This window comes from Zingiber officinale, chromosome 3B (genome assembly GCF_018446385.1).
Source record: "Zingiber officinale cultivar Zhangliang chromosome 3B, Zo_v1.1, whole genome shotgun sequence".
Classification (NCBI taxonomy): Eukaryota; Viridiplantae; Streptophyta; class Magnoliopsida; order Zingiberales; family Zingiberaceae; genus Zingiber; species Zingiber officinale.
Window position 1 is genome coordinate 114758706 of NC_055991.1, and position 24586 is coordinate 114783291.

The window sequence follows — 24586 nt, forward strand, 5'->3', positions numbered from 1 at the left end:
GTTCAATATACATAAGATTAATTAAACAAACAAGCTTGAGCAGCTCGTTAAGCTAAATAAACAAGCTTGAACACGTATGTGTTCAGCTCGTTAACGTTCGTGAACAATATTCATGAACAATGTTCACAAATCATATTCATTAATAAAATTCCTTTTAATAGGCTAAATAAACAATAAAATAAAATAAATAAATAAATTTAAATTATCAAACTCAATAATCAATCAAACAACTAAAAGTTTCAAACAATCAAACAAACTTGAATTGAGAGCTTGATAACATCTAAACGAACCAAGCTCGAACTAAACTCAAGCCAAGCTCGAACCAAGCTCAAGCCTAGCTTGAATTGAGAGCTTGATAACATTTAAACGAACCAAACTCAAGCCAAGCTTCAAACAAACTCAAACTCATAAAAAATAAACCAAGCCAAGCTTGAACACTCATTTCAAAAGCTTGGTTCATTTTAAGCTCGACTTGGTTATTTTATCAAACAAGCTTGAACACCTCAAAGCTCGGCTCGGTTCGGCTCGTTTACAACCCTATATACAATCGAACTGGACTTGAATTTAAGGCTAAATATAAATTTAGATATTATTTGTCTCTAGTAAAACGCTCAAATAGAAACTTAGTCCAAACATGGGTCCCCAAGTCGAACTTGATTAATCAAGTTAGACTTGGTCAATATTGGATCCCCAACAATCAAATTCATTACCTTGATAGACCTTATCGAGGCTATGATCCAGGAGGAGCCAATAAAAAGACCATTTTTATAAAATAGAATTGTCTAATGTTTGATTTAATGTTTTTTATTATTCATGCTTAAACTAGGATAGATAAGAACCTAGGCTTGATTCACACTTGACTAGTTAGACCGAGGAGTTTCAGAAAGAAAATTAAATATCCAATTTCATTGAAAGACTTTGTCTAGAAGTGATGGATGATCTCATACCCAAGAAGGTCTAGTGGCTCACCACAGCATAGAAGTCAGTTATAATAAATATTTAATTAACTAACTGTAAAATTTTAGTCTAACTCAATTATAAATCAATTCTTAGATTGGAATTTAAATTAAAAATTAAATTAATTATCTCACAAAACTATTAAGGTTCCCTGATTGAAAATCTAGAAAACGGTGAGATGAACGTAGATTTAAAATAGTTAACCAAATTCAAATTAATTCAATTAAGTTTATTTAATTAATTTCGCAAAATTAATTTCAAAGTCATAATTATTTCAAAACCTTACTTAATTTCATAATTAATTTCAATTATTTCAAAATCTTATTTAATTTCATAATTAATTTCAAAATCATAATTATTTCAAAATCTTACATAATTTCATAATTATTTTCAAATCATAATTAATTTCAAAAAGTTAATTAGTTTCAGATCATAATTAATTTTAATTAATTAATCAAAGGAAATTATTTCAAATGATTTAATTTTCAAAATCGTAATCATAATTATTTTTAAATATTATTTAAAAAGTTTTAAAAAATTTAAATTACTCAAACGTATATGTTTTTAAATTCAAACTTATACTTTACATTTAAAATCCAAATTTAATTTAAATTATTTTTAAAATATACTTCAATATTATAAATATTTTTTAAAGTTAAAGATAAAATCACTTTAACTTTGTCTCACTCTGTCTCATAAGCTGAATATGTTTGATAACATAGAATGAGTGAGATGAAAAATCAGAAAAATAAAAAATAATTTTTATATTTACATACTTGGACTCTAGAAATTTTTTTGACATTAATTAAGGAGGAGTGAAAGAGGAAGTTTAATTTTAAAACTATTTTTGAAAATGAAAATAAATTATTTTTGAAAAGACAGAAATTAAGTTTTGGATAAAATATTTTTAAGTATTTTTCAAAAGAGTTCTTTTACTTAGCTAAGTATTTTAATCAAAATATATTTAAAGCTAAAGTTTTCTTTTTAAGCTAAGTTGTTATAAAAATATTTTTAAAAGCGGAAGTTTTTATCATAATATTTTTAAAACTAAAAATATTTTTATCAAAAGTTTTTTAAAAGCTAAGTACTTAAACTTAATTTTTTATCAAAATTTTAAACTAAGCTTTAATCAAAATCTTTTTTAAACGGAATACTTTTAACTAATTCTTTTTTAAAACCTTTATAAAGCTAAGTATTAAAGCTAAGTTCTTATCAACTTCTTTTAAAAGCTAAGTATTTCACAAAATAATTATTTTCAAAGTTACAATTTAGTTAAGTTATTTTTTTTAAAAAAAAACTAAGAATTTTCAAAGTACTTCTAAATTAGCTAAATGTGTTTCAAAGCACTTATTTTCAAAAGCTAAGTTTAGCTAAGTTTTTTTTTTAAAAAAAAGGCTAACTCACTTTCAAATACTTAAAAATTAGTTAAGTTTTTAAGTGCTACTCTTCCGGTGAAGCTTAAAGTTAAATAGAATAAATATTTTTTTTACATGTAAAACAACATTCTCTCTGTTTATTATTTTTGATTTATGTCAAAAGGGAAAAAAAATCAAAGTTAAGAAAAAGTTAATAATTTAAACATAATTTTTATGAAAGGGAGAGCATAAGGATATTTTTTTAGGAATTATTTTATTTATGCTCTTACTTAAATTCCTTTATTATCTTATGTTTTACTTAACTTTGAACTGTGTTGTCATAATAAAAAAAAAGAGAGATTGTTGGTGCAGGAAACATCCGACGATCAAACATGTGTTTTGATTATGTCAAAGGGTCCAAAGTTAAGTTGTATTATTATCTAACAAGGTTCATTGAGCTTGCAGGAAAGTCCTAAGTTGTCTTAGGCAAAAGTCCTAGTGGATTCTAGGCAGGTGGAAAACTCTAGGAGGTGGTAACCCTAGGTTCTAGGGGGCGGTAACCCTAAGTGGTGGAAAGTTCTAGCTGCGGTTAGGCAGGTGGAAAACCCTAAGGGGTGGTAACACTAGGTCCTAGGAGGTGGTAACCCTAGGTCTTAGGGGGTGGTAACCTTAGGTAGAAAGTCCAGTCGATCTGGAGGACCGATCTGGCAACAGGTAAACTCTTCTGAAAGGAGTAAGTGATGAGACGTTCCCCGGTGAAGGAACAGTAGGCGTCGATTCAACGTAGGGTTTCAGGAAAATTCAAAGTCATAACCGAACAGTCCGATGACTATCAAGTACTTATATTTATCTTATATTATTGTGCTAAATTGATTTGTAGGGTATATCTTGTTTGTAGACTAATATGTTTTGTAGGAATGAAGTTACACAAGAGAACTCTCGGATGAACAGTGTCCGAGGGTCTCCGGGCTGTTGGAGGCGCCTCGGGCGCCTTGGCTATAGCTGCGCAGGAAGCAAGGTTGAAGGCGCCTTCGAAGGGGCTTGAAGGCACCTTGGACAGCTGATGGAAGGCGCCTTCCATGGAACTTGAAGGCGCCTTCAGGCGGATAAGCAACGCAGGAAGCGGAGCTTATCAGCACCGACGCGGAGGAGAAAACCCTTGGTTGGAGGCGCCTCCTATGAAGGTTGGGGGCGCCCTCCACGGGCTATTTAAGACCGGTTCGAGTAGCAGCCAAAGCACAATAAGAACTTACAATTCTTCTTCTGTGTGCTGCTAACAAATCGATCCGGCGAAGCCCTAACTCTACTCCGACAATCAGAAACTTTCCATTTCAGGTTTCCTTATTGTCGATATAATATTTAGTGCTTTAATTATTGTATTCTTTTGTAATATTTTTGAAGTTATAGTGATTGTTCATCGAAAGTACTCTTACGTGCAGGCTTTGGCGTAGGAGTCGTCACAAGCTTCGAACTAAGTAAATCTTGATATTTACGTTTGAGTTTAATTATTCGGCTGCGTACTTACGAAACGAACGAATTAACTACGAACGCTATTCACCTCCCTCCCCTCTAATACTTTTCAATCCTACAAAAAGTTCTAAGGATTGATATTTACTTGCCTTCTTTGCAGCAGCTAGCTCTTTCTTAATAGCTCCTAACAATATGAAACAAAAAGATTGTCAAAATCCTCTAAATCAACAGGTGAATGCTGGCAGAACCAAGAATGTCGAGTACCATCACTAGGCTCTAATTCAAGTGCTTTCTTGAAGCTCTCCACTGCAGAATCCACGTTGTTAAGTGCACGGTGAGCCTGACAGAGTTTAATAGGAGCGGTCATAAACTAATAACGATATATATATATACACACGTGCACACAAACTAATACAAAATGTTATGAGTGGATCCAGATATGATATCACAGTCAAAGTCAATTTAAGATGACGATCAAAATTAAGGGAAGGTGACTTTCAGCAGGACTTTGCTTCCCATCCAGCACTGAGGCCTTTACTACGAGGACGACTGGCCCAAAGGCCGGTTGAACCCAAGCGGCCTAGTGTTCTATTTTTGTGCTAAGACACCTATTATATATTTGATCAGCCAATAGCCGATCAAGTTTAAGGGATGACCGACCTACTATAAAACCGGTGGATAATAAAGTTGGTCAGGTTTACACAGTTCAGCACGCTCGTCTCCTATATTTACAAAAGATAAATGTTCAAGACAATTCTCATTATAGACTCGGTCGGACTTCCGGATCTCATGTTATCATCTTAGGGACGAGCCTCCCAACATATGGACGATCGGCTAAAAGTACCGATCGGATCTCTTGGGACTCGACTCCCCATTCCTCACATTCCTCAGAGGCAAGTATCCTAGCATATGGCAGGTCGATCATAAAACCGACCGGACCTAAGAAACTTAGCTCCATATTGTTTCAATATCAAAGCTCCAAGAATTGCACAATATATAGTCGTGCCACCGATAGGCTGGACAACCCTACTATACTAGGTACTCTGCTTATGTAGTACTCTGCCAATATTCAACTAGTTGGCTAAATATTCAGCCAAGATATTTTCAAAGGACAACATTGTCAGAGAATCACAACAACCTGTCAAAGAGTAACAACTATTTGTCAAAGAATATTCGTTTATTATAACAGATGCATTTGATGGAACCTTCTTCGAAGGTGATTATTCTCTTAACCGCCTAATTAATGACGTTAAGTTACAAAAGAGGTGCACATGTATAGTCTTCCTTTACTTAATGTCTTCCTTCACTCGATAAATATTGACACCCGACATTCTCTGCCACCTCATGATTATGAAGATTATGAGAGATGGTATATAAAGGAATCCTCTCCGTTGGCTAGGTACGTGAGACAATATATTTTACATACTGCACGCATCTACAATTATTCTCCTTCTTTCCGCTCGGCTACTATACTGATTTGAACGTCGGAGTACCTACGTCAAAACCTCTTTCCTGGTTCTTGCTCTAACGTTCTGTGGGCTTGCTTTTCCGTATGCATAGAGAGGAGGGAAGCACTCAAAGCCCTTTTCTGCTTCAGCTAATCATTTTTTTCTCCCGTGCAAAGTCTTCTCTCAACCAATAGCATCGCCACCTGCCCAGCGCGTCATCTCCTCCGGTTGCAACAGGATCACAAACATTAAAACTGAAAATCAATTTCGCCTAGATGTTATTTTAGTTGAATAACATTGATAACAGAGTTTGATAGGGCGGTCTGCCTCATTGTCTTTCCAAAGAATCATATCTAGAAAAATTGGGAAAATGAAATCAATAATCCACACCATTTGAATCATTGACATGAATAAGACTAACCTGACCTTGCCGGAAATAAGCTTTCGCATTTCCCTCCCTTTCTCGTATTGCAAACTCAGCATCTAACAAAGCACCTTCCAGGTCTCCTAGCTTTAGCTTGCAAGACTAATAAATAAGATCATTGAGCATGAAGCTGCAAAAGTATAACTGATGAATTTAGAGGAGTTATAAAATTAGCGTTTATTTATATTTGTATTCTATCTAATTCAAGAGAAACGTTATAGAGAGACCATTTATCATTACAAGATCAGGAAAGCAATTTAATTAAGTAAAAAAATTGTGATCACTACATGTAATAAGTCTATTCTAATTTGCAAATAAAAGTTGTTAGTCAAAATCTAGGCTAGTATTAGGAGTTTAACATATTCAAATAATTTAGTCCTCGAAGCTAACTATTATATTCAGGTGGGAATGGTTTTGGACTACGGAAATCAGAGTAGTAGTAAGGTTCAAAATCTCAAGTTGTGCTGAAGTTTCCAGAAAAATACTATTTCGGTAGTGTGCCAATGTTCTAATGCATGGAACTAGTAATGGATTAGAGTTGAAGAAGGAAGGAAATATTGTCTATGCTGAGCATGATTTTAAATCTTGTACCATGCCGGGTGAAGGAGAGCCTTGGGAAGGGGAGCCTTGGTGCAATGGTGAAGGAGAGCATTGGCGCAATGATAAAGTTGTTGCTTGTGACCAAAAAGGTCACGAGTTCGAATCCTGAAAACAGTCTCTTACAAAAAGCAAGGTAAGGCTGTGTACAATGGATCCTTCCCTAGGACTCCGCATGGCGGGAGTTTCGTGCACCGGATTTCCTTTTTTTTTACCATGCCAAGTGAAATAGTTGAAACATATCATTCCAGTAAATTATTGAAACTTAGTACAACTTAGCATAGATACTGTCTCCTTCCTTCGCTTCATCTCCTTTCTCTTTCAATCTCCACTTTGTCACCGACACGATGCATCGGAGAGTCGGTAACTATGGCATAGTTCGAGTTTTGAACCTTGATGCCGAGTGGTATCGAGTTTGGTGATTTACCGGAGCGATACGTTTAGACCGTTTTGCTTGGTACGGTATGACATTTCAAACCATGGATAATGATTTTGGATGGTGAAAATCATAGTTGAATATCACCAAAGCAAAGTCAACCGATGAGAATACAATTCTACATTTTGTTTGCATAGTGAAGAGATTACTGAAACCAAAAATTACCTCAAACAATCAGAATGTCTCAATATTAAAGTAAACAATGATCATAAATATATTAATTTAAACAATGATCATAAATTTAAGTACACCCACCAATAACTAGTAGTGTTACCAGTTCTCCAAACAGAACAAAATGACAAATTAGTCCTTATAAATCTTGGACAAATTAAAAATCGTTGATAATTCAATGATGCAAAGGGAAATATTTAAGCATAATTTGTGCATTCAAAGTATTTCATTGAATAATTAGGAGATGGACACAACTGAAAAACTTACGGAACTATTTGTTAGTATAATGGACTTTGTCTCGCGCAACAACAAGCTTTTTGCTGCAAAACAGAATGTCAAAAATATTTAAATGCAAAAGAGAGATGCCAAGTTCAGTGGCACAAAAAGAACCCAGATAGAAGTTGCATGCCTCATCAATCCCCTCTTTTTTCCAGCATATATCCAAGTAGCGCAAAGATTTTCTATACTTTCTAAGAGCCATTTTGTAGTCTTGTTTCTGCATGGAGTGTAAGTACCTCATGTTAGTTTTGATATGGTCAACCAGGTTAAGTTAGGTCTTATTATGTTTAATCCTTGTGTCTAAGTGTTCAGGAGTTTAGGAACACAAAAAGTCAAGCAGAAGATGCAGATAGCAAGAAGGATGACACGGGAAATGAGCCGACGGGCTCAGTGCGTTCGAAGGACGAGATATTGTGGAAGAGTACGTTGGAAGATAAGAAGGAAGCACGCAGCGTGTTTCTGAGGGACGAGAAGCCGAAGCGGAAGGCTGCTAGAGGAGAAGGCCGGAGTTGCATTCGGGTGAGCTCAACTCTAGATGGCCGGAAAATCACCCAAGCGATTGGAGCGAAAGACCGAACAAAGTCTACGTTAAGTTGAACTTGTCCGGGCGCCTGGACCAAGTCCGAGCGCCCGGAGCTGGTCCGGGCGCTCGGAGCTGGTCCGGGCACTCGGAGTTGGTCCGGGCGATCAGACAGGTTTGGTGTTGAACGGTCCCCGATGCAGACCGTTGCTGCGAATCATCGTTGGGTCCATGTCAGCAGCACTCAGAGCGCCCGGACTAGGTCTAGGCGCTCGGACCATGATAAAACTTTATCATCACACCGTTACGTAGCCGTTGCGAGCAGATAAGGCACACAGCAAGGGGCGCCCAGAGCTGGTCTAGGGGCTCGGAGTCGCCACGTCTGCAAACAGCTATTTTCGACCAGTGAGCTATAAATAGAGCTCTGATCTTCTTCATTGAGACAATACATTTTGTATTTGAGTTTTCCATTCTGTTCTTCAAAGTTCTATGTGTTTAGCGTTCTGTACAAAACTTCTCCGCCTCCGACTTGTGTCGAAGGAGTCGACTAGTTGAGCTTCACTTGCTTTGGATTAGCAACCTCCTGGTTGCGAACAAAGTAAACCTTTTTTTTGTCTCATACTTATTTTATGCAATTTAATTTCGTTTATTAAAGTATTTGCCTAAATCAAAGTCGAAAGTTTAGGAAAGGGTATTTTTGTCATTTTAGGCAATTCACCCCCCTTTTATCGGCTGCACTGGAACCAACAATTGGTATCAGAGCGAGGACGCTTTAGAAGGACTAACTGCGGACCGAAATAAAGAAATCGATGGCCGGACCAAGCATTAATCGACCAAAGTTCAAGTTAGAGTGCACACACTGGAAATGCCGAATGGAGGTATTCCTAAAAACCGACTTCGAAATGCTTTTAATAATCCAGTACGATTTTGTAGTTCCCAATAGTGGCAAAAAGCGACTACGCTTGCCCCCAGCGCCCCCGCCAACCAATTCCAAGGCCAATAGGGTTTTATAGTTCCCAAGGATCAAAAAGGAGAGGAGAAAGAAGAATCCCTATGGATGAAGAAGGAACAAAACAACTTCATAGCCAACAACTGAGCGAAATACCACTTGCTAAGCGTATTACTGCCTCAGGAAGTCAACTGCATCGAAAGTTACTCCTCGGCCAAAGAACTCTGGGAAAAATTCCTAGAGCTCCATGAAGGCACATCCGAAGCAAAGCTTACATGACGAGACATTCTTCGGAATCAACTAACAAACCTCCGTCTAGAAAAAGGTGAGAAGGGAGCTCAACTACACGCGAAGAACAAGGAGTTGATCACCGGATTGATCAATCTCGGTGAAACGGCGACCAACCGGGACTTAGTCCGCTACACGCTCAACGTCTTTCCCAGAACTTCAGAGTGGTCCTCGATCATAGACGCCTACTATATATCAAAAGACCTAGAGGTAAGTACACTAGGTCTCTTTTCAACATTAGAATTATACGAATCTAGATGTGTAGGTGCAAGAAAAGAGTCAAGCCAAAACTTGGCACTGAGAGCCAACAAGAAGAACAAATCCTCAGATCTTGATGAAGACCAAGAAGCGTATATGGTAAAAGGAAGTTTAAAAAGTTTTTTAAAACTAACAACTTTAAAGAGATGCAAACCAATAAAAATCCAAGAAGCAAAAGAAAGGTTTAATGCTACAATTGTCAAAAAGAATGACACATAAAAGATGATTGCCCAGAGCTAAAGAAGGAGAAAGGCAAAAGGCCAAGGTGAACCAAGCACAATAATCTCACGGCCACTTAGGATGAAAGTTCTTCATCCAAATCCGAGATAGACACCTATGCTAGACTCGCACTAATGGCTAGTTAAGAACCAAGCAACTCGGAAGCTAGCATCGATGAAGGGGGAGCCACATCAGATGAATGCAGCAATGCAGGGAGAACCACTTTCAGATCCGACATGGTAAGTGAGGTATGTCTCTTACCTCCTGATCAACTATATTTAGGAATAAAGTGTCCAAATCTTTACGTAAGCTTAAAACTAAGAATATAAATTTGAAAAAGGAAAATATGAATTTGAAAACAATTTTAGCTAAAACATGTCCACTAGAAGAATTTGATAAAGTTAAAACTGAAAATACAAAATTAAAAGAACAAATAGATAATTTGAAAAATTCTGCATGTTCAAATTTTGCTACCTTAAATTTAAGAAATTGTCAAGGGCTAAATTGGTATTATAAATTCCATAAGAGTCAAATCAGAAAAGTGACAAGAAAATATGTTCCAAGAAAATTTCTGATTAACCAATAGGTAAGAACCTATATTAAGTTCTAAAAGCATGTTTAAGTTAAATCTTTATGCATGTTTTAATTTTAATTTGCTTTAATAAATTTGTTGCATGCTTAAAATTGTCTAACTTTTTCAAATAAATTATTTTATATCCTTTTTTTTCGAAATTAATTGGATCTTAATTTTTACATGAAAAAGAATTTTATTACTTATCAGTTGGAAAAATTTTAAAAAAATTTTACCGTTAATGAATTTTCTACGAATTTTTTTACCGAAATATCAATTTTTAATATTAAAAATTCTCAAAAAGTCAAACTTCGAAAATCTATTTTTTCTGCAGATATACTTTCTATTTTACATACTCAAAAATTCTAGAAAAATTTTTCGAGCTCAAAATCTATTATTAAACATTTCTTTAAAGAAAATATGCCTCTGTATAAAATAATTAATTATAGCTTATGATCCTGTCCGAGCGCTGAGTTGACGGACGCTGGAGACGTGGCACGCTCCGCTGTCTCCGACTATCGGTGTAGATCTCCGGCGAACCTGCAAAGAAGCCGAGCCGGGAGGGGTTTCCCGGCGGCGGCCCTCCAACGCTCAAGTCAGGCAACGAGGAATGAGAGAGGCAGCGTAACTGTGGCTACAGTGAGATAGCGCATACCTTCGTCGACGTCTGGGGGTCCTTATATAGGACCCCGGGGAGGCGCGGGCACGCTTCTCTATGCGTGCACGCTTCCCCAAACATACCTTAACGAGCCCCTGTCAGAAAAGTACCTCTGCCGTCATTCCGCAATCGTCCGAGCATATCCCGGATGTGACGGTGGAAGCTTCCACCGTATGATCCTGTGTACGGCTCGGCCGCCAACCCTGCTGCCTGTCAGCGGCAGACGTCTCGAGGATGATGTTATCCCTTGTCTCCTTTGTCCTCTTGCGCTTCCTGTCGGTTCCAGGGCCGAGCGGTTCGGCCGCTCGGCGGGCATATCACTTCTGCCTCGGTCGTATGCTCGGATGAGACTGCTCCTGCCTATCTTTGTTGCCTTGTGCACCGGCCGAACGGACAGCCCGCTCAGCCCTGAAACCCTTTTACCTTGAGCATCGGAAATCCGACCCCTAGTCGGGTTGTCTTTCATTCGGCTCGGGGGATTCCCGACCGGTCGACCATCTCAGTCCGGTCGGTTGGGTAGTCGGTCGGCTCTCTCAGTCCGGTCGGCCCTTTCAGTCCGGTCGGTCGGGTCTCGGGGTTAAATCTCTTAACCTTTGATCCCCACGTGTCGTTGACCTTCCGCCAGCGAGGGTCTCCCGTCCTTACCACCGGATCAACTTATATTAAATTTGTTTATTCGTGAAAATTTTATCACAATTCTGGACTATTGTGTTTAACCGTGACAAAAATTTTCAGAATTATAATTTTAATTTTTTTTTAAAAAAAAACTAGTTTTTAAATTGTAAAAATTCAGATTTTCAAAAAATAATTTCCACAACTTTTTCAAGTCTTAGTCACTGTTTAGATAACCCTTAGAATTTTTTTTTTTCCTGATGTTCACCCCTATTTTTAATGTGATCATAGGAGGAGAGAAAACATTAAGTCTAGGGGGAGGTACAATTTTTTATATTAACTGTTTCAATTTGCATATTAAATGCTTTAATTTGCAAATTTATTTACTTTTCTATTTTGGTTTAACCCTAACTTAACTTGGGTTGATGCACATAAAAAAAGGGAGAGATTATAAGTATCCCGGGTTAGTTTTGATGTGGTCAACCAGGTTAAGTTACGTCATGTTGTTTTTAATCTTGTGTCTAAGTATGCAAGAGCTTAGGAACACAAGAAGTCGAGCGGAAGACGCAGCTAGTGAGAAAGATGGCACGGGAAGGGAGTCGACGGGCTCGTGCGTTTGAGAGACGAGGTGCTATAGAAGAGTACGCTGGTATATGAGAAGGAAGTGCGTTTTCGAGGGATGAGAAGCCAGAGCAGAAGACTGCTCGAGAAGAAGGCCGGAGTTGGGTTCTGGTGAGCTCAACTCTGGATGGTCGGAAAATCATCCAAGCGATCGGAGCGGAAGACCGGACAAAATCAACGTTGAGTTAACCTTGTTCGGGCGCCTAGACCAAGTCTAGGGGCCCGGAGTCCCGACCCCCGAACCAGTTTAGTGCCGAACAGGCGCCCGACGCAGACCGTTGCTACGAATCATTGTTGGGTCTACGCCAGCAACACTCCGAGCGCCCGAACTCGGTCCAGGTGCCCAGACCGTGATAAAACTTTATCATCGCACTATTACTTAGTCGTTGCAAGCAAATAGCTGGGGGCACCCGGAGTGAGTCCAGGCACCCGGAGTCGCTACATCAGCAAACGACTATTTTCGACCAGTGGATAGACTATGGGATATATCAAAAATTGGATACAAAAAAAAGGGAAAGAGATATTTATAGAATAGCTAAAGTGAGAGAAAGGAAAACAAGAGATCTTAACCAAATAAAATGTATTAAAGATGAATGTAATAGGGTATTAGTAAATGATGAAGAAATAAAAGAGCGGTGGAAGAGGTATTTTCATCAACTTTTTAATGAATGTTTAGATGACCAACTTAACTTAGGTAATTTAATTAGGTCAAATGAGCATAGAAATTTTAATTTTTATCGTAGAATTCAAACTTCAGAAGTAAAACAAAACTTTAAATGAGATGCACAATGGAAAAGCCGTTGGACCAGATGATATTCCGATAGAGGTATGGAAGTGCTTAGGGAAACAAGGTATTGAATGGTTTACAAAATTATTTAACATGATATTGAAAACGAAAAGAATGTCTGATCAATGGAGGATAAGTAATTTAGTTCCCTTATATAAGAACAAGGGAGACATACAAAATTGTGCAAACTATAGGGGTATTAAACTAATGAGTCATACTATAAAACTTTGGGAAAAAGTAATAGAAAAAAGATTAAGGAAGGAGACCACAGTGATAGAAAATCAATTTGGGTTCATGTTTGGAAGGTCGACAATAAAAGCTATACATCTCCTTAGACAATTAATTGAAAAATATCAGGAGCAAAAACAAGATCTACACATGGTATTCATTGACTTAGAAAAAGCTTATGATAGAGTCTCAAGAGAAATTATATGGAGAATTTTAGAAAAGAGAGGTGTTAGCGTAACATATATTGAACTAATTAAGAATATGTATGAGGATGTAACGACCAGAGTAAAGACTTCAGGCGGAATAACTGAAACATTTTCAATAAAGATAGGGTTACATCAAGGATCAGCCCTAAGTCCCTATCTTTTTACACTAATTATGGATGAACTCACTGCGCACATTCAAGACACAGTACCGTGGTGCATGTTGTTTGCAGATGATATTATTTTGATAGATGAGACACGTGAAGGAGTAAATGCTAAGCTAGAATCTTGGAGGGAAACACTAGAAGGGAAAGGTTTTAAGCTTAGTAGATTAAAGACAGAATATATGGAATTTAAATTTAGCAATATTAGAAGTAATGAAACAATTGTTAAGATAGGAGAGGACGAGTTGTCCGGAACCGAGAGATTTAAATATTTAGGATCATTTTTACAAAATGATGGAGGGATTGAGAGAGACGTCTTACATAGAATACAAGCAGGATGGGTGAAATGGAGGGGAGCGTCGGGTGTTTTATGTGACCGTAAAGTACCTCTTAAACTTAAAGGTAAGTTCTATAAAACCGCTGTTAGACCTGCTATGTTATATGGAGCTGAATGTTGGGCTATGACTCGAGCACATGAGCATAAGATGAGAGTTGCAGAGATGAGGATGTTAAGGTGAATGTGTGGACATACGAAGATGGACAAAATAAGGAATGAGAGCATTAGAGAGAAAGTCGGAGTTGCATCTATTGAGGACAAACTCCGAGAGACACGTTTAAGATGGTACGGACATGTACTTAGACGACCAATAAATGCTCCAGTTAGGCGATGTGAAACTATGATAAACATGCATATCAAACGAGGAAGAGGAAGACCAAAAAAGACTTGGTTAGCAACAATAAAACAAGATAAAATTTATTTAAATATAGATGATGATATAATAGGAGATAGAGCTCAATGGCGTAAAAAGATTCATACAGCCGACCCCACCTAGTAAAAAAAGGCTTGGTTGTTGTTGTTGTTGGATAGACTATGGTCTTCTTCATTGAGACACAACACTTTCTGTATTCGAGTTTTCCATTTTGTTCTTCAAAGTTCTGTGCCTTCAGTGTTCTATACGAGGTTTCTCCGCCTCCGATTTGTGTCGAAGGAGTCAACTAGTTGAGCTTCACTTGCCATATATTAGCAACCTCCCTGGTTGCGAGCCAAAAAATTCCTTTTTTGTCTCGTACTTATTTTATACAATTTAGTTTCATTTAATAAAGTATTTGTCTTAATCAAAGTCGAAAGTTTTGATAAAATTACTTTTGTCATTTCAGGCAATTCACCCCCTCTTGCCAGCGGCACCGGGACCAACATGGAGTATAGTTTCACAAATCTGAGTCAATGTAAATGACAAGCAGCTAGATTTTAGAAAAAAAAGCATGTATAATATAAGAGGGATGCGCAGATGTGACAAGACCCACGTATTATATTATGAAGTTGCATACATGATCATGGAGAAAAAAAAATGAAATAATGAAAGCACTATCAAAACATGGCTAGAATAAATTTCACCTTGAAGTAATCATTCCCAAATGTTTTGGCAGATCCCACAGCATTCATCCACTAAGAAACCTCATTTGGCCTTTTGTCCAAGTCATTTCGCCACTCAGTATACAAGTCACCATCCTTGAAGAAGTTTGAAGCACCATCATCAGCCCCTTCAGGAAGTTCCCCACAATCAGCAATTACTACATCAATCATAGGATGATCAGCCTCACCAACAGGAGTGTACTCAATTGAACGAAGAACTCCCATGCCTTTAAGCACTTTCCCAAATACAACATGCTTTCCATCTAGATGAGGTGTTCTAGTAGTAGTGATAAAGAACTGGGATCCATTTGAGTTGGGACCAGAATTAGCCATTGAAAGCATTCCTTTTCTTTCATGTTTCACTAGAAAATTCTCATCCTCAAATTTTAATCCATAGATGGATTCTCCCCAGTTCCATCACCAGCAGATATATCTCCCCCTTGAATCATGAAACCTTTGACGACGCGGTGAAAACATGAGCCCTGCAACAAACAGTTACAATGTAGTCCAATTAAAGAAACGATTGTTATTTATAAATATCTAGTCTTTTGGCTGTGATTTCTTCCTTAAAAAATGACAATAACAGAGAGAAATTCATACAAGAACCTCACATAAGAAACAGAAAAGTTACCCTTGTGACAACAATTTTACACCAAGAAGACAAATCATGTCAGGGCAACCTGTGAGTTCTAATTGAAAATTGAACTTCAGGAGCATTACAAATACAGTACCTAACTCAATCCATCAGCAACACAAAAGCACTTTGTGGAAAATAGTAAAGCACAATTGTCACAAAAGTAATGGACATGAATAAATAATATGCTTATTACAGAAGTATGTAGGCTCAGAGCATGTCGAGTAGACTTGCTAGAACAGAGCAAGAGAAGCATCAGTATTAATCATAATCTTAGTTCCTTCAACTTTAAGGCTGATCTGATTTTTATCCAAAAGATACCTTAGTACGGACACAGACAAAAAATCACTCATTAAAGCAAATGGAATTTAATTTCATGCAAAAATTCCAGTAAGATAAGTGCATCATATTCAAGTTTTAAATATACAACCATATCAGAGATTGAACAACACTACAAAACAAATTTACTAAAATCTCACGTTAATTAAAAAATATACACAGATATTAACTGGAGAAAAACATTGGAATAATGAAAAACATGTATTCATATATCAACTAGAAGATATCTTAAAAATAGAAGTTTTTTCCTAAATCTGTGTACAAGTGAAAATCGAACATCTTCCATATCCCAGACTTTCATGTTTTTCGCACAGATCTGCATCTATCAAGGTAACATGCAATGCAATCTACAACTCCGTAATTATTTGTGTTGGGGTTCAATCAAAGTCTCACATTGAAAAAATTTGGTAAAGATCATGGGGTTAAAAGGATGCAAGATATCTCCATTGGCATGAGGCCTTTTGGGAAGAGCCCAAGAGCAAAGTCATGAGGGCCTAGGCCCAAAGTGGACAATATCATGCCATTGTGGAGATATGTGGACATCCTTTGGACACAACAAATGGTATCAGAGTCATGGTACGAACCAGATACCATGTGGGGTGACCTTGAACGAAGTTGAGGGTGGGTCCGGAGTAGGTCAGGGTGACCGGATACTCGCGGGGGGCGAGTAGGTCAGGGTGGTCGGATGCTCGCAGGTAGGCCCGGAGCAGGTCAAGGTGACCGAATACTTGCAGGGGGCAAGTAGGTCAGGGTAACCGGATGCTCACGGGGAGGCCCGAAGCAGGTCAGGATGACCGAGTACTTGCGGGGGGGCCTGGAGCAGGTCAGGGTGACCGGATACTTGTGGTGAGGCGAGTAGGTCAGGGTGACCGAATGCTCGCAGGTAGGCCCGAAGTAGGTCAAGGTGACCCGGCGCGGATGCTTGCGGGGAGGCCCAGAGTAGGTCAGAGTGACCAGATGCTCGCGGGGAGGCCCGGACCATGAGAATAATTGTGGTCCTTCGTTTGAGGGGAGGATTGTTGGGGTTCAATCAAATTTCCACATTGGAAAGATTTGGTAAAGATCATGGGGTTAAAAGGATGCAAGATATCTCCATTGGAATGAGGCCTTTTGGGTAGAGCCCAAGAACAAAGCCATGAGGGTCTAGGTCCAAAGTGAACAATATCATGCTATTATGGAAATATATGGACATCCTTGGGCTCAACAATTTGTTTGACAAACCATCAATCATTCAGGGAGCACATCACTTACCATGGCCCACTAATGCGAGAATATACTGATCCTTTGGTAGTTGGATCGCTACTTTTTTTTTTTCTTTCTTTTTCATGTTCTTTTAGCAGACTACTAACAGCAATGCATAAATACTTTGCAAAAAGGAATCCATGGTATAAAAGAAGGAAAGCATCTCATTGAAATTTCTCATTTACTGGATAATTCTAGCAAATTGGATACGTATATACGTCATAAAAGACAGAAAACATAAAACATACAAATGCGACTTAGATTATTTAATAAGATAATCCTACCATATTAGATAAATGTATACATCATAGCATGCTTGACAAATAAAACATGTACTAGTTCACGATTATATTACCCTCAACAGTGAATTCTCCAAGAAATTTTTCTCCTTTACTCATCCGTTATCCGTAGTTTGATTCCTGAAACCCATCAGAAATAACGAAATAAGGACAGCAATGAGAGGACGATTTCTTGGTGTCTGAATATTCCAGTACTCCTCACAGTCGACACTGACAAACCCACGACAGACCAATGCAAATCCTACGGAACGACAACAATACCTCCGAAAAGCCCACACTTCTCGCCCCTGATTCCGCAGTATTTCCAGGGACAAAAAAAAAAATCAACGACGGAGGACATGAAAATAATGGGAAGGAGATAAGATAAAGAGGGAGAAACCTTGAAGTGGAGCGGAACACCGGTGCCGGGACCGACGTCCTTCTCCCCGGTGCAAAGAGCCCTAAAATTTTCCGCCATCCTCGACACCACATCGACGAAGGGCTCCACCACGATCCTCCCCTCCACCCCGCCGCCAATGTTGATGCTTGTGAAGCAGCAGGGGTTGCATTCGCCTCCGGCGCCGCCGCCGAGTTCTCCACGCCTCTCACCATCTCGATTGAGGAATGCTTCGTCGTCGCGGAACGCCTTCTTGATTCGAAGGACAAAAAAAGGAGTTTCCCACCATCGGGTAAAATCGGGAACGTTTCATTGCACGTTAGCCCTAGACCTGACCACGGTTCGGAACCGACGGTTCGACGGTTCGGAACCGCCGGTTCGACGGTTCCAGGCAGGTCGACCCTTAACCTTAACCGCCCAAGACGGTTACGGTTCACGGTTCAGAATCGCCGGTTCACGGTTCGATTCACGGTTCGTCACGGTTCAAGATTAATATATTAATAAAAATTAAAAATTAAAAATTAAACATTAAACATTAAAAATTAGAAATTAAAATTTATTAAAAAAAAGGCTTGCACTTATTTAAGTTGCCTACGTATCCCTTTAGGGGAATCAAAGCCCACGTAGTTCTTTTACATTTTTATCCTTTTACATTTTCATTCACTTCCATTTCCTGTTCCTGTCGTATTTGTTCCTTCAGTATCAAAATCTTCAACTTCGTCATCTGAAAGTTGCATTCCTTGGATTCTTTTTCGACTCTGTCCAATCGTAGAATAATACTTGGACTTCCCATGAGTTGGGAGACAAATTCGATCGTCACATCCAATATATTACTGCCGGCATTGAATGTTTGTTCCATAACAACTATTAACATCGAACAAACAAAAATTTCTTTGTCGATTATGGAGAGGACGAGAAATCTTTGAGCTTTTTGTGACCATCACTTTAGGAAATCAAAATCCGCTTCACTATTTGCTTCATCAAAATCAAAATCAAAAAAAGTTATAAAATAATTCTTCATATGTGGAACTTGAGGATCCCCGTAGACGTTTTGTCCGTTCTTTTAATAAGAGTTGTGCTTTAAGGTTTTAAATTACTACTAGTAGTTTGTTGAATTTCAGAAATATTAATTTGTGTTCCATATTTTGTATAATATTGATTATAAATATCATATAAATAAATTCTAACATTATATATAATATTATTTGGATCGGGAAGAAGAATCTTTAATTGGAATTAAAGCATCATAATATAAAGTTAACATTTCTTGTAAAACTTCTAATTTAAATCTAGGATCTAAAGCAAATGCAATTAAATAAATTTCAGAAATTAATAAAAATATTTTCCCATTTAGTTTTCATAGCTAAGATGCAAGGAGATAAAGATTCATTATTAATATGTTCATTTAAAACTAATACTATATTAGAAAAATTTTCTAAAACTAATTGAGCGGGATAATAAACACAGGAAAGTTGTTCGGTTGCATCATTAAATACTTTTAAAATTTCACAAATACTACTACAAATATTCCATTGTTGTGAAAATAAATATATATTAGCATTAGTGTTTTGTGCAAAAATGAACATAATAATTCTTTATATTGAAATGAATCTTGTAATAATTGGTATGTTGAATTCCAACGTGTTGGTACATCACGTGGAAATTTTTAGGTCTCATTCCATTAATTTTACAAAACCTACCCCATTGTTTCATTATAGATGGATGAGACCATAAATAAGAAATTGCAATTCTAATTGGTTTAATATAACTTTCTAAAATTTTAAACCATCTTGAACACATAAATTTAAAACATGGCATACACAACGAATATGAAAAATAAACCTCCAATAATAGGTTGACAAACAAATTTTAGATCATCTATACAAGCGGTATTAGAACTAGCATTATCTAATGATATTGAAAATATTTTATGAGTTAAACCATATTCTTCTAAAATTAAACATAATAATTGTGCGATATTATGAGCATTATGTGATTCATCAAAAACTCTATAAGCTAATAATCTTTTTTGGAGATTCCAAGAGTTATCGATCCAATGGCAAGTCACACCCATATACGAATGTGTTTGCCAATGATCACTCCAAATATCGGAACATAAAGAAACTTTATTATCTAATTTACTAAATTCATCAATTAAATTCTTTTTTCCTTGTTTTACTAATTTTTTAATTGTACGAGTAAGTGTACTCCTAGGAACACGTTTAGCACATGGATTAAGAGATTCTTTACAAAAATCTTCAAATGTGCATTTAGATCCAAAACTAAAAGAAAGATGTTCTACGGAAACAAATTTAGCTAATGATTCTCTTAATTTATTATCCGAATATAAAAATAAACCGGAATCGGTACTACCGCTAGTTGAAGAAAATCTTGATAATTGTGTTTGAGAACGGTCGAGTCCATATTCCGTCGGGTGCTTCGTTTCTACATGTCGTTTCAACGACCCATAGCCGTCGCCGGCTTGGAATTTATAGGAAGCATTGCAGTGCTTACATTTTGCACGCATTTCTCCCGACGGAAGAGTGACCTTCTCAAAATGTTTAGTAAAAATAGAAGATTTTAGAGGAGGAAGTTCCCGAACCTTAGAAGTAATTGCATCGGTACTTCCTTGTGTGTTGGGTGTCGGATTCGGAAGATGCTCGATCTCATCATCGGTGGATTGAATGTTGGGGTCCTCCTCCCGCGGATTCATTATTTGCTTTCCCTTCCGAGCTCGAGATGATGCACCTCCGCGGCCTCCTTCCATTGTAATTGAAAACGAAAGCGTGTAGAGATTAGAGAATACGAAAATGAGATTAAGAGTAGAGAAGATGTGTGTGAAAAATGATGAAATAAGCTCTCTATTTATAGAGTTTTGATAGTAACGGACACTAAATCATAGCCATTGATCAAAAAACGGTCAAATGATCCTAACCGTTGAAAAAAATACCTAAAAACCCCCCACCCTCTCCCAACGGCTATGAACCGCCGGTTAACCGCGGTTCAAGCCGTTAAAAAAAAAAAATTACGGCTGAACCACGGGTTCAACTGCCAGTTAACCGCCGGTTCGCGGTTTTACATCAATGAACGGAACCGGCCCGACAACTTGCCGGGCCGGTTCCGATTCGACCCGGTTACGGGCCCGGGCCGGGTCCGGGCCAGACCCGGCCCGGGGTCGGGTCTAGTTAGCCCTAGGGGCGCCACTAGCAAGTAGCAACAAATAGCGATCCGATCCGATCCGATCCGATCCGATTACGTAAGTTAGTGACCGATAAAAAATTTTCATTAAAAAGGTAAAAAATTTTATTATGTCAAACGTTAACTACTAGTTTCATTCTAAGAGATATTAATGAAATACATAGATTATATATATACGGATGTGTTATGCGTGTGCGAAAACTGGATGTGATTATGGACACCTGCTGACGTGGTAAGTAGCTCTCATGTACTGTAGACGTCTCTTATTTAAAGAGACGTCCAAAATAAAATTATATGTATATATAGAAAAACAGTAGTTTATCAAATGGGCACCTAGCTTTTGAAAATTCTCGCACACCATCTTTGAATGTTTTTTTTATTTTTAAAAGTGCATATATACCTATAAATATTTTATTTTGCATCTTTATCATTTCAAATTTCAATTTCACAAATATGCAATGACAAAGCTTTAAATCTTGTATAAGTTTCAATTTAAGGTATTTTCAAAAGAAGTAACAAAATGTTTTTTTAACGAACAATATTTCCTTTCAATTTGATTATTTTATTGGCATTTTAACTAGTTTATATATATATATATATATATATATATATATATATATATATATATATATATGAAGTAATGACATATAGAGACAAAAAAAACTTAAGAAAAAATATAAAGATATTCATCATTTTATATGACTATCCTTAAATTTTTACCTGAAATTTTTTCTCTCTATCTATCATTTTTCTTGTATATTTTAGAATCACATTTGAACTAAAGCAACAATTAAATGTAATTAGATAACTGACATTATATTGAAAATATTGACCTGTAAGTTGCATTAAATATCATTAATCTAAGTTTAATTTAATTAATATTAATTTCAAGATATAATATGCCATTCGAATATTAATTAATAGCATATATATTTAAATGTATAGTAAAATTGATAATAATAATTATGCTATTTAATATTTTAAAAGGTTAATTTGCCCCTTCACTTGAGATATTTATCATGAAGATATTCAAATTTTATAAAAAAATCATTTCAGAATGAAATATTTGAGGTTTGATTTTATGTTGCAAAGCACAATTAACTGAAAAAGTTGTTGAGATGTACTTTGAAAAAAAAAAGGTATTAAAATAAAACAACACTGTGTTTCGGTAAAATATAAAAATTAGGGGAGATTTTTTTTTTTGTAAATTCTCTTAAATTTCGAGGAAAAACTTAAAGTGTCTTAAAATTTATAAAATCATTATATATAAATTTGAGATGCCTTTTATTATTATTATTTTTGTTTTAATTTCTGAACTATTTGATTGAAAAAAATATATTATAATGGAAGAATTCATTGCCTTTTGCACACATTCAAGGGTCACTGATTAATTACTAATTAATTAATTATAATAGAAAATGACAGGCACTGTTGTTGACACTTGTCTCGATGATGTGAGATTGATGTACAATTTTTTTTTAAATAGTTCCTTTTAATTAATTAGATCTAATAACGTTAAATCTTAGATAACCTATTTAGTTATGGGGATAAATTCAAAAATACTTACGACGGCCCATAAATCTAACATCCAGGGACATAGATATGTGGGGTCGAGAAGGTGCGATCGATTCCAGAGGAAAAAAATTAATACAGTAAATTTTTTAAAAAATAATTTAATTATAAATTCTAAAAATTTTATGATTTTTTCACAAAATGTTAAATTAAAATAAGAACCCAACCCTTTTTTTCTCTATCTTTGCCAACCTTTTTTTCTCTCTCCCATTTGTCCTACTTAATTTTTTTCTCTCCCCTACTTGTGTTTTCTTCTTCCTCCTAATTTTCTCCTTTTTTTTCTCTCTAGTGGTCATCTTCCTCTTATAACCTCCTTATCATTTTTCCCCTAACTCTAATTTTATCTTCAAAATCCTCCATCGCACATTGATGGTGCTGCCATCCACATTACTATCGCCGCACACTGCTATCGCCAGCACCGCTGTCATTTGTTGCCAACACTGTCGTCATTAGCCAATGCTCCACAATAAACACTTTTAGATTGAGGTAAAGTTTTCTTATTTTATTTCTTTTGATTACGAATTCAAGTGTTGGAAAAACATATAGTGTTAATTTTTCATATACTTATATTTTTATTTGTTAGTCAAGTATGTTAAATATTTTTATATGTATTGAGATATTCCATATATTTAATGTTTGATTTGTTATATGAAGATGATCAATTTTATTGATTATTAAGGAATTATTCATGTTCAAGCAAGTTTGAATAATACTATTGTAACTATTACAGATCTACAAGGTCGAGTGATTTCTTGGGCCTCCGCTGGTACTTCTAGATTCAAAGGCCTAAGAAGAGGGACACCCTATGCTGCTCAAGCAGCAACAGTAAATGCTATTCGTACTGTAGTTGATCAGGGTATGCAACGAGTAGAAGTCATGATAAAGGGTCCTGGACTTGGAAGAGACGCAGCATTACGAGCCATTTTGTAGAAGTGGTATACGACTAAGTTTCGTACGTTTGAAAATTTGACCAGTTAAATCATATCATTAATTGCAACTCAATATATAATTCACTAAAAGAACTCGCAATTAGCAACTAAATTTAATTTCCGTCACTAATTAGAGACCAAAATGAATTATAGTTGCTAATTTAGCGACAAAAAATTAAATTAAATTTCATTGTCAATTTTATCTCTATACTTTAATTAACTACGAAAACTTAATTCTGTCACTATTTTAACAACAAAATAAGTTTCTGTCGCTATTTTAGCGACTAAATTAAGTTTCTATCACCAATTGACTTTCTAATTAAGGTTTTTATTCTTAATTTTTTTCCCAGCATCCTAAAATCTTCCTATCTGATCGACCTCCTCTATAATCTTTGGGACGCTCCTCTCCACTCCCCTTCGATCTCCAACACGACATGCATCTTGTCGGTTTGATTGATCTTCTCCCCTTTCCTCTTCTCTCTTAGCGACGGCTTGATGGCGGCCTAACAGTGAGGTCTCACTTTGGCAGCGGGCTTGTAGTGAGGTCTTGCCATGGCCGTGGTCTTGCACCGAGGTGGCGATGTTGGGCGCAACCTCAGCAACGTGCCATGGTCAGCTTGAATTCGCCTCCCTGATTGCAAATTCTAGCTACGCCACTGCCAGCATCCCTTGGTTGCGACTTGTGAGTGTCATTTGGAGAAAAAATTCTTATAAATACATCGTAACTAGGAATCGAACCGTGAATATTTAGATGACAACTTAACATCTTTCTACTGCACCATAGTCCTAAGGACCTTTTAATAATCTTCTTGGTCGGACAAGGTGTCCCTATTCTCTATTTACAATAAGAGTAAGAAGATTATATTATTTTTTAAAATAATTCATGTTTTAATTTTACCAACTAATTTTGAGGATAGATACCAACTACAATTTATACCCATTTTAAAAAGACTGACCTATGTAATTATATTCATGCTTATTATTGCGATTCAAATTTTGATCGACTTGTCTATTTTCTTAAATTTTTTGCTAATGAAAACTTTCATTGCTACTAAAGAGAGAGTTCGTGTGTCCAAGTATTTTTTATCCCTCATTTATCTAAAAATGATCAATCTATTCCTATAAAATTTCCCATTGATCAATTGATAAAGAGCGCTGGTGTTAAGGTATTGTTACCCTTCATTCATCTGAAAGTGACCAACCCCTCCTATGGAAAATTTTCATCGGCTACCAGATAAATACAAGAAACGCAAATGGACTATGGGAGCAGTCAACCACCATGAGTCACTCGAGAGCACAGTAGGCATTTATTTGTGCGACATAAAAATCAAACTCTCATTATTTAGAAAACTCATCCGTTCATTTATC

General features: G+C 36.7%; 1 pseudogene; it reads right to left on the reverse strand.

Annotated features, from left to right (window-relative positions):
* Positions 1-3862: 3862 nt before the first annotated feature.
* On the reverse strand, positions 3863-20286 carry LOC122055134 (annotated as a pseudogene).
* Between the last annotated feature and the right edge of the window lie 4300 nt (positions 20287-24586).